Below are 10,495 nucleotides of genomic sequence, written 5' to 3'. Positions count from 1 at the left end.
ATGGAACTGAGATAGAAAAAGGCTGGTCTATCTGTCACATGCTCTTTATTCAAATATAAAGCCAAAAAAATAAAATCAATGGATGGGGATAAGGAATACTGGCTCTGCCACATAGTAGCTGAGTGACTGTCTAGAAACTAATTCTCTTTTCCAAAATCAAGTTTCCTCATCTCTGAAATCCAATAGTGGTACTTATATCATAGGGTTGCTTAGACCCCCTGTAAAACAATTAGCCCCATGTTTGACACAGAGCAGTCATTCAACAAATATCCATTCTCTTTCCACTGAACCTTCCCTACAGGAGACAACTTTGAGATCAACGAAATAGCATGGCTAACATAAAAAGCACTCAAGAGTAGGTCAGCAAGGAGGGAAATAAGTAGGTATGTGTGTTATGGTTGACTTTCACGGTCATTTCCATGTGGTAGGAATGAGTTGTCTGGAGTAGGAAGAAAAATCATAACCCCATTTTTATTTACTTAGGCATCTGTAATGTCTTATTATGCCCCCACAAGGCAAGATACAGAACATTTGTCAGTGTTAGAGCTATCACTAAGTATGGGCTCTCGGCAAAGTCAAGATGCCTCTCCCATCTTCACTTCTGTAAGAGGACAGCAACAACTAGCGGTCTCGAATTGACCATCCAGGAATATTGTGGAAGCCAATGAAAAAGCCCTCTCCATTCTTATTTGGTAGGAAAGAGGCTATATGAGGCCAAGGACAGGTTTTGCTTTTGGTTTTTCTTTTAAAAGATTGGCACCTGAGCTAACAACTGTTGCCAATCTTTTTTTTTTTCTTCTCCCCAAAGACCCCCAGTACATAGTTGTATATTCTAGCTGTAGGCCCTTCTGGTTGTGCTATGTGGGATGCCGCCTCAGCATGGCCTGATGAGTGGTGCCATGTCCGCGTTCAGGATCCGGATCCACAAAACCCTGGGCCGCCGAAGCGCAGTGCACAAACTTAACCACTGGGCCACAGGGCCAGCCCCTGCAGGGCAGGTTTAAGAGTCACACTGCAAGTATAAATCTTCCTCCTAGTTGTTGTAGTAGTAATGATAAGAAGGGTTATTTAATTTCCAATGGAGCAGGACCAGATGTCACCCGACAGTCAAAGGTCACAAGTTCACAACCTGTAGGGCAATAAGAGAGCCATCCAAAATTAAGTGGTTTCTCTGCATCAGGCAAAGTGCTTTACTTGTCTGAAGAATTTACTGAATTTTTAAAACAAGTTTAGAAAGTTAAGATTATCATACCCATGCTGCGAATGAGAAAACTGAGGATCAGGAGTTAAGTCATTTCCCTAGGGTCAAACGGCTAGTAAGTGGTGCACCAGGGACTCAAGGGCAAGTCTGTCTGATTCCAAGACACCAGCTCTTAGATAAATACCATGAGAGAACTGAGGGCCCAAAGATACATATCTAATCCAAGTACAAGGGAAGAGAAAGAAATGTTCACTCCCAGGAGCCCTTCTTTAACCACAGACTTCTTGGATCCTACTTTCTGAGTAAACTGTCCTCCGCATTCTCCATTTGTCTGGCAGGATTAGGGATAGAATCAGCATCAGTGCCTGGATGCACTATCAACTCTCTCCCAAAAGGACACAAGAATTACAGAAGAGAGAGGGATGGAGAGAAGGAGCTAGAGAAGAAAGGAGCAAAGGAAGGAGGAAAAAGACTGACAAAAGCAGTTGCATCTTCTTTTAACCTTTCTATTGAGGACAACATGCACACAGTAAAGTGCACAAATCTTAAACGTACAGCTCAATGAACGTTACAGATGTATCCTCCCATGTAACCAGATCAAGGCATAGAACACTTCCATCACCTCCTAAGGTTCCCTGGGGCCCCTTCCCAGTTAATCCCCACCCCCAGAGGTAACCACGGATCTGATTACTGTAAATAAACTTTAATTTGCATTTCCTAGAATGTTATATAAATGGAATAAGACAGTATATACTCTTTTTTTTGGTTTGGCTTCTTCCACTCAGCATAATTATTTTGAGATTTATTCCATTTTATTACTAAGCAGTATTCCATTGCATGGATGTACCACAGTTTATTCATTTATTTATGCATATTAGAGTTGTTTCTAGGTTGGGCCAATTATGAATAGCGTTGTTATGAGCATTCGTATACAAGTCTTTGTATACAAATATGCTTTCATTTCTCTTGGGTATACACCTAGGGATGGAATTGTTGAGTCACAGACAAGCGTATCTAGCTATAGTAGAGTCAAAAGCACTGAATCTTAGACCTCTGTCCTCTGCCTAGTCTGGCTTTTTATTTTAGAGAAGTTAACTTCATTTTTCCCCACAAAGTGAAAGTTACATATACTCTCTATAGAAAATTGGAAAACACAGCAAAGCAGATAGAGGGGAATTACTCCTGTAACCCAGCCTCAAATAAGCTCTTTTCTTTCTGGAATTCGGTGTTGTCTAGTGGCTGACTTGAGAATGCAGAATCACAGCTAGAGAGCTTCTGGAAAATTAACCGAACAGACTGTGAAGCATAAAACCAACTTAGAAATGCAGGAGATGCTCTTTGTGAAGGAGTTAGATCCAGTACACTGCAGGCTTGGTTTGGACAGAGCCTCTGGTCAGGCCTAGAAAGGCAAACAACTCCATGTTCTCTGCCAGCCTTCCTGAGCTTTCTCATACACAGCACGGCAGGCAAAGGAACACACACACACACACACGTTCTTCCTGCCCTAGCAACTGAGCTTGTGCCTATGAAGAGAAAAAATGCTTAGATCAGGTCCGAACATGTGCTACATCCATACAATGGCATACAGTGCAGTCATTAAATATGGTTTTGGAGGTCTATATTTAGTGATAGTAAAGTGTGGTCCAGACCTATTTTGGGGACATAACTTAGTGTAGTGGTTAAGACCATGGGCTTTGGAGACAGACAGTCTGGGTTCAATACCTAGCTCCAACCCTAGCTCTTTGACCTTCAACAAGTGACATCGCTTAGCTGTACCTCCACTTGAACATCTGTGAAAAGAGACGGATGATGCAGCCTACGTCCTGGGGCTGCTTTGAAGACTAAATAAGATAAAACACTGAGACACTTAGAAAAGCACTTAGAAAAAGTAAAGCTTGGTTCATGACAAACTTACCATCAACAACAGGAAATGGGCCATCAGCATTACCCCACAGTCCTTCTATATTTCTCTGGTCCACCCACTCTCACCCTTACAACTAATTAAACCTTCTCCATTCTCTTCCAACTTCCAATGCCTCCTCTTTCTCATTCTCTCTACATGCAGATGATGTCCATTTACAGAGAAAATAATAGAGCGAGTCTTCAGAAGGGAGCTCCCTCATCTTCCTAACACTAAACACAAACCTGCTGACACCTGCACACATCCTGTCAGCAGTCCCTTAATTTAGAGAGATGCTCTCTCCTCCTACTGAGCACTAAGTCTTTCACCTGTGCTTTGGGTTGCAGAACCTTCTCTTTCTCAACAAATGTACACTATAATTTATTAATTAATTTACTGTCTTTTCAACCACTCACTCCCAACAGACCCTTTCTTGTAAACTATACATTTCAACAAAATTTCTCCCCGTTGTTAAAAAAAAAAAAAGGCCTCTCTGGACTCCAAATCCCACTCCTGCTACTACCCTGATGATTCCACACCCTTCTCAGCCAAACTGCTACCAATAATTGCCTATACCCCTTGTTTCCACTTCCTTGCCTTCCATTCTCTGCTAACCATACTTCAATCCATTCCAATCCAGACTTCTGCCCTGTCACTCCACAAAAAGAGATCTGGCTAAGGTCACCAGTGACCTCCATATTCCTAAATGCAACACATACTTACCAGTCCACATCTTATTTGACCCCTCAGCACCAAAGGACACTGTTGACAGTCCACTCCCTACTTCTTAAAGTCTCTTCCTTTGGCTTCAATGACACAAGTCCCTCCTGACATTCTTTTACACTTCCCTGGCGGCTCTTTCCCTGTCTCCTTTGCAGGTTAATCCTCCTCTCCTCCACAATAAATCCTGGAGTTTCTCAAGGCTCCTTCTGATTCTATGCTCTCCTACATTCTCCCTCTGATACTCTCTGACCTGGACAACTTTATCCCCACACATGACTTCAATTACTAGCTACGTGCAATTTATATCTCCAGGCTAGATTTTTCTTCTGAGCTCCAGGTCCATCCATTGAACTATCTATCTGGCTGTCTTGGTGTTCTCAAAAGCATCTTCAACACAACATGTCTAAGACCAAACTCACAATCTTCATCCGTGAACTTGTTATTAGTGTCTCTGATCAGGACTCACAAACATCCAGTTGTACAAACCAGAAACTGAGAAGTCATCCTTGATCTCTCACTCTCCCTCACTCCCAATTCCAATTGATTGCCATGTTTTATGGATTTTACTTCCTAATTCTGAAATTTACCATTCTCTCCATCTAAACCATGACTACCTTAGTCCAAGCTACCATCACTTCTACTCTAGATTGTAGCAATGGTTCCTAATGGGACTCCCCAATACCTTCTGACCCCTCCCACCCCTTTGTCCACATTGTAGCCAGGGTGATATTTTCAAAAGACAAATCCAATTCATTACTCCCACCCCACGGGGCTTCCAATGGCTCTTAGGATATAGACAAAACCGTTTAAGCTGGCTTATAAGGTCCTGCATATCCTGACTCCTACATACTGGCACAGCCACAAATCCCACCACACTGCTCTCCCACTGCCTCTTGAACTCTAGCCATACTGGCATTCTTTCAGTCTGTTGCTCACCATGCTCTCTCTGAACACAGCCTTAAGCCTTCTCCCCAACTCCAATCTCCAACTGAATTAGCTTCTACTCTTCCTATACCTCTCAGCTCAATAATCCTATTCTCATGATGTAATCTATATAGAAGTCGAAATATAATGAAATTTATATAATGTCATAAACCAATGTTACCTCAATCAAAATAATAAAATAATAATAATAATGCCCTCAGGGTAGCATTCCTGACCACTTTCACTAGTCAAAGTCCCCTGTTTTATAGGCTCTCAGGGCATCGTGGACCTCTTCTTCCAGTACTTGTCCTTACTGCAAGTGCACACTTGTGTGGGTATTTGCATGCTATTTGGCTCCCCCACTAGACTATGAACTCCACGAAGACAGAGACCATGTAGATGATTTTTACCCACATCTGTTTCCTCAGCACCAGCCCAGTGCCTGGTAATAAGTAGACCGTCAACAAGTATTTTGTGAACGAATGACTGAGTAGTCACTTTTTGGTGGGCTCTTAAAAAAGAATGGCCCCCTAGCAGGCCAGACAGATATATACTACCAGAAGCACTGTCTAAGGGTGTTTTCTGTCAAAGAGAAACAGAGCCAGACACTAATCAAAAGCAGTAAAGACAGATTTTACTCAGTACTGTTGCAATAGAGGAAAAGAGACTTCAGTATGGAACTGGGCTCAATTCTGAATACAACAAGGACAAGTGGGGATTTACAGCCAGGGAACAGAGTAAGAGAGTCAGTGGATGGAATATTACTAAGAGGAGACATCAAGGGGAGGAGGATTCTTGCTAAACCAACTTAAAAGGATTCTTGCTAAAGGCAGGCCAAGGTGATCAGGTATCAAGGGTAAGGGGATGACTTAGCAGGACTCTTGCTAAAACTGGGCTAGGCAAGCCCAGGACAGGACTCCAGACAGTGCCCCAAGACAAGGCCTAGTTGAAAAGAGAGCTTAGAAAAGCCTGTCTAAAGTTTGGTCAAGGAAAGTCTTTGTCATTTCCTTAAGCCATTGTATTTTTCTCTATAATTATGACCCACCTTTCCTGCTAGTCTCCCTACAAAATCTATCTCCACCATTCTTTACTTATTACTGCACAGGCATTTTATCTTTGAGATATAATTTATATTCATCAAGCTGACCCATTTTAAGTCTACAATTCAATGTTTTTTAGTAAATTTAGAGTTGTGCAAACCATCACCACAATCTAAGTTTAGGACATTTTCATTACCTCTAAAAGACCCTGCATGCCCATTTGCAGTCACTCCTCCTGTCCCTGCCTCATAGGCACTTTTGAAGACCCTCATATTTGCCTAAGGATAAAAGGTACAGCCTAACCAGACAAGCAATAATCAAAACCACCAGACGTGAAATAATTTGAAAACCACCAGGTAGTCACTGTGCAGTCTGATTATTTGCTCAAAAAGCTTTACGAGAAGACAAATCACTGTGAACTGAGGAGTGGGAGGAAGTGTCAAGGAAGAGGTAGACCATTTCACGGCTTTGCTGCAAGGGAAAAAAAAAAGCACAAAGAAACGAAAATAACATGAGTTGAGAAAGAAACAAAAGAACCAACATGTTTTCGGAACTTGCTGAAGTTCCAATATGGTGTTGTGACAGTTGGCGAACTGTTTGTCCTTGATCCAGTCGGCAACTTGAGTTTCTAGAACAGAAGGAAAAGGATTAATCACAAGCCATAAAAGTTGAATCAACACTCAACTGAAAATAAACATGTATTGAGCGCCTACTGTGTGCCAGGCAAAGGGCTCTGAGTAGGGAAAAGCGGCTTCCGGCGGCCCCCCAGGGGCGCTCGCCTGCCTGCTCTCCGACTGGCCGGAGCGCTGGGAGCGGGAGGCAGGGCTCCCGGGGGGCCGGCCCGAGATAACCCGGGAAGGGCGCCCAGGGCGACCCCAGTGCGGCTCCTGCACTACCGCGGAGCCCGGCTCGGCCTTGGCCTCCCACGCCCGACGCCCGGCTGGACGGAAAGGAGCGAGAGGGACGTGGCGAGGGGGCGGGACGCCCGGAGCAGCAAAACGTGCCCGCCGCGCTCGGTAAAATGGTCGCCTCTCCACGGCGCTCCGCCCACAGCAGCCTTCCCGCGCGCGCCCCCGCGCCCGCCCCCCCATTCGCCACGCTGACCACGCCCCCTCCGCAGCGCCGAGAGCAGACCCCGCCCCCGGCCGCCAGGCCCCGCCCCCCGGCCGCCAGTCCCCGAGGACCTCGGCCTGGTCCATTTCCGGAAGCGAATGTACTGCTGGCGTGGCGGGGGCTGGGATCGAGGGTCTCTGAAAAGCGGGAAGCGAGAGGGAGAAATCGATTCTTATCAAACTCTGTCTTAGCCCTCTTGAGGCCCCCTGCCTGACCCTTGCCCCGCCTCTCAGCGGGCTTGCGGTAGGGAAAGGGGTCTACGAGCAGAGGAGCGAGAGAAGGGACCCTCTCCTGGCTGGACCCAGCGCTGGTCACCGCCACCCTCACCACCCAGGTCCCAGAGTGGATCTGAGCCGTGTCCTTCTCTTCCCTCGCCAGACGTCATTTCCTCCCCCACGCCAGCATCCTGTTTCTTTTCCACAAAGTTGATTCTCACCCTCCCTGAGACTCAGTTTCCTCATCTCTAAAGTGGGGATGGCATTGACATGTAACGACCTCGAGTGTTTGAGAAACAAGCCCTGTGCAAAGGGGGGAGGCAGGAAGAGGGAGGGAGAGAGGAAGTAAGAAAAAGGACCCTAGAAAAGGCTCCTCACGATATGCGGGCAGATGTCCTAATTAGTGTATTGGTCAGACAAAGCACTGGAATAGATAAACAGTTCAGAAAATAATTACTGAATAAATTACACTGATTCTCAGATGTTGTCTCTCAATACCCATCTCTTCCTTAAGAAGCGCAACATTCTTTTTTCAGACTGCTGGTGGCTGGTGGGAGGTATGTCCTGTGCATCTGTCTGTGCAGATCACTGCTAGGGGGACGGGGGCTTCCAGACAGGCTTTAGGCACAAGCTAACCCCTCACCTCCCCAATGAGGTCCTGCACCCGGCTAACCTGGCGATCCCATGGACTTGCCTCCTTTGCATTCATTTTACAAGACTGAATTTTGGTCTGTGTGGAGGCAGGTTGTGAAATGGCCCTTGAGACACTCCCAGTATCAGGCACAGCAAGTGGAATTGCATTCCATCTGCAGCTGTTTTGCAATAGCCCTCGAGGCCCGTCTTGGAGAAATCTTTGTTTTTGCTGACAGCCTCGGAATTCTCCCTGATGGAAAAGGACCTTGATTTGGAAACAGATTTGCAACGCATTTTCCTATCAGTTTGCAGGGGTGGGCAGTACAGAAGATGTGCCACACTTACCGATAGGATTGTCTCTGGTTTAGTGACCTCCTTTATGATTGGACGAATGAATGCAGGAATAAACGAGTGGGTGAATAGCGGAATCCATGCATAAGCCAGTGGTTCTGAGCAGCAGAATCACCCGGAAGGCTTGTTAAAACACAGAGTTTGGGCCCCACTGCCAGAGTTTCTGATTCAGTCGGCCTGGAATGGGGCCTGTGACTTTGCATTTCTAACAGTCTCCCAGGTCGTGCTGGTGCTGATGTTCCAGGAACCACAGCCTGAGAACCACTGGCATAAGCCATCAGTGGAGACCCCATTAGGCCATGATTTTTGTGGCTGCAGACTTTCAGCCTTATCCTGCCAAGTGACTCACTACTCTCCTGGGTAGTGTTAGATTTTAGAGAGAGGTGTTGTGTGAGTGTGTGTTTTCACGCGCATGTGTGCATCTGTGCTGCTGTCCCGACAGGTACTGTTGTCCCTTTCCACATCTCTAGTACTGATCGCTGACCTTCTCCAGGGTCTCTCTCTTTTGACTGCTTCCCTGAGCCCTTCTGAATATTCTCATCCAGCGATGAGGAAGCAAATATCTTTGATCTCAGGGTTCAGCCAATCCTTTCCTGGGATTTGGTGACATCTAGTGGCTAACCAGAGAATCTTTGCTCATAGTTATAGAACGTTCTGGAAAATTAACTGGGCAGCCTGGAAAGCAAAAACACCTACTTGTGAATCCTCTGAGAAAGGTTTCCTGGAGGGCTTAGGAGGACAAGGTAACGACTGCTTCAGTATGACACGAGTCAAAATGGATTTCTCGCTCTCTTGGCAGCTATGACAGAAATTAGAAGTCATCATAGAATCTCAAATCACCTCCCACTGTATCCTCAGTGTGAATGACTTCCTAGAAATGGTGCTCAATAAAAAGTTCCTTGAATAAAGTGAAGTCAGGTCATACCAATTTGATATTTGCTTCCCGTCTCAGCATTTCACTGGGCCCCAAGCTCTAGCAGACTAAGGGTAACAGTCCACTTCCAGGCTGGTCAGGAGATCTACAAAGAGATCTGTACAAGTTTATGGGCAGCTGTACTAACTCAGGGCATCCAGACCTGAAGGTCATTGAGAGGTGTAATTAACAACCATTACGATGTGGGCAGAAGTGTGCGATAACCCCAGATTCAGAAGCGTTGTAATTCCCCATGGGAAGTGCAAGGTGTTGCAAATAATCATACACAATTTGTACTTTAATGGAAAGTTTAAACTACTTTTACAGGATCGGAGGGGAGGCAATCAGGAATCATGAAGGAAGCTGCTTCTTAAAGTTGCTATTTTGGGGTTTATATAGGCCTTCAGCCATTAGAGAGCTGTAATAGGTCTCAAAATGTGGTCCTGAACCAGCGGCATCAGATTCTCAAGCACCACTCCAGAACGACCGAAACTCTAGGAGTGGAGCCCAGTAATCAATATTTTAACAAGCCCTGCAAGATGATTCTGGTGCACACTAACGTTTGAGAACCACTGCTTTAAAACAAGCCTTAAATGCCCTGAAAAACGTTAAAGGGTGCTAAGAGACTCTATTAATGAATTCATGGAGGAGACAATTATTTCTACAACATAGGCCTACTTCTTTTTTAAAACATAACAAGCTGTCTTAGATCTTCTAATTTATGGTTAAATGAAAGAAGATTACTTATTTGCTTTCACTTCTTTGCGTTTTGAAGAATGCTGTCTTGATAAAGTACAAAGCTAGATAAACCTAGATAGTCCTGTGGACATGATGATAAGTTTAGAAACAAACAGAAAGAAGCTCCACCTCAGTATTAATCAAAGAAATACAAATTAAAATAGTAACAGGATACCATTTTTCAACTAACAAATAGGCCAAGATCAAGAAGGATAATGTGCATCATTGAAAAGACTATGGGGGGGGGAATTAAAAAAAAACACACACTCCTGGTGGAAACACCAACTACCATAATCTTTTTGATAAGACAAATCAAATGCCTTAAAAATGTGGTGGGGAGCCCCAGACCCAAGGCCGAGTGGTTATGTTCACACGCTGTGCTTCGGTGGCCCAGGGTTTCGCCAGTCCAGATCAAGCCATGCTGAGGCAGTGTCCCACACTGCAGAACTAGAAGGACCTACAACTAGAATATACAATTATGTATTAGGGGGCTTTGGGGAGAAGACGGGGAAAAAAAAGATTGGTAAGGATGTTAGCTCAGGGCCAATCTTTAAAAAAACGAAAAAGTGTGGACCTTTGACTCAGCAATTCCACTTCCAGGAATGTATCTTAGAAATAATTAATGATATATGCAATGATGTATGTATAAAGATGCTAGTGTATGCTTATAATTAAAAAACTAAAAGCAATTTAAATTTCAACAGCAGAGGATAGTATAAAAGAAATGGCTCATATGATAGAACA

At 44.7% G+C, this 10,495-nt stretch overlaps 1 long non-coding RNA gene across 1 annotated transcript; it reads right to left on the bottom strand.

Annotated features, from left to right (window-relative positions):
* Positions 1-731: 731 nt before the first annotated feature.
* LOC139081017 (uncharacterized) lies at positions 732-6,828 on the bottom strand. Its single transcript, XR_011535948.1, has 2 exons — positions 6,502-6,828; positions 732-6,416 (listed from the first exon to the last, which is right to left on the bottom strand). It is a non-coding gene; the product is annotated as an uncharacterized lncRNA (long non-coding RNA).
* Between the last annotated feature and the right edge of the window lie 3,667 nt (positions 6,829-10,495).

Source organism: Equus przewalskii, chromosome X, assembly GCF_037783145.1.
Source record: "Equus przewalskii isolate Varuska chromosome X, EquPr2, whole genome shotgun sequence".
NCBI classification, from domain to species: domain Eukaryota; kingdom Metazoa; phylum Chordata; class Mammalia; order Perissodactyla; family Equidae; genus Equus; species Equus przewalskii.
This window is presented reverse-complemented; position numbering and strand designations above follow the sequence as displayed.